The following is a 1278-nucleotide window of genomic DNA, read 5'->3' as shown; positions in this document are numbered from 1 at the left end:
TTAAATGTTAAGTTGCTCTACAGTCATGTGTGATATAGTTTGATGTTTAAATCAGGGGCCAAACGCTCATTTTAATCCTAAACCCCCAACATATAAATTGGCTTAAATTATTTTATGTTAATTATAATATATTAAATATAGGTTTTTTGTCTGGAGGTACTTGTTGGTCCAAAGAAAATAATTATTTAAACATCACGGGAGAATGTCTTTCAGGACATTTTGCAGAGTCTCACGTAGCTTTAGACTTTAAGACCAATCTGATTTATTTAGGGTCCCAGAGCCTTTCAAACACAGCTGCAACTCAACGTTTTATTTAAAACGGGACTTATTTGGGGTTTTAAAAACAATTCTGAATTTTTTTTTGCTCCATGATCTAATAACAAATATTGTCTTTATCTCAATTTCAATTGAGATAACATATATGTTTAGGGAATGCATCAGTCTCTAGAACACACAATTAAACATGGACGTGGGGTTGAAATGGGTCAATTTGACCCAAATACCAACCAAGGGTTAAATATACATTTAAATTTGAGTTTTATCCCTTGTGTTGTCCTTCCAGATAAAGAAATGTTAGCACGTTTCTAGAAAAAAATGTGCATTTTTTTTTTTCCAGCTTCCGGCACTTTTTGTTCAATTTCTTTTAGTTTTGTCACTTTTTTTCAACGTTTTTGTTGCTTTTTTTGTGGTTTTGTTTGACTGATTATCACTTGAATTTTTTTTGAATTTTTTAAACCTAATTTTTTAGTATTTAAGAAGCAAAAATATGCTATGAAATTGAATAAAAACACCCAAAATCCAACGAAAGTAGTGAACCAATCCTTCATTTTACTTGAGAAGAGCGTTTTATTTATTCACCATCCATGTCCAATGAAATTTGGTTGAAAGAAAGACAAATTTCTGATATAGACTCTTTTTAAAAATGTCAAATTTGACCCAAAGACAACAGAAGGGTTATGTCATTTGTCTAATTACTTTATGCACGTCTAATTAGATCACGTGTATATATACACATTTTTATTTTGTTTACCTTTTGGCCATTTTTGTGTGTTTCTCTCTGCACTCGAGCCTAAACTCCAAGATGTTGCACATGAGTCCGTCAGCTGTCAGTCTCTGTTTTCTGAGTTGTACACAGTAACTTTTAAATAAAAATCAACACATTTAAAAAAAGTAGTTTTCTGTTCCTCCGGTCCGTGGGGGGGGGGGGGGGGGGGTGGGTGGGCAGTCGTCCTCATGTCTCTGAATCGCTCTGGGGTTTCCCGCATTTCTCCAGGGGCC

Source organism: Etheostoma spectabile, chromosome 1 (assembly GCF_008692095.1).
Source record: "Etheostoma spectabile isolate EspeVRDwgs_2016 chromosome 1, UIUC_Espe_1.0, whole genome shotgun sequence".
NCBI lineage: Eukaryota > Metazoa > Chordata > Actinopteri > Perciformes > Percidae > Etheostoma > Etheostoma spectabile.
Note: the sequence above shows the minus strand (reverse complement) of the source record.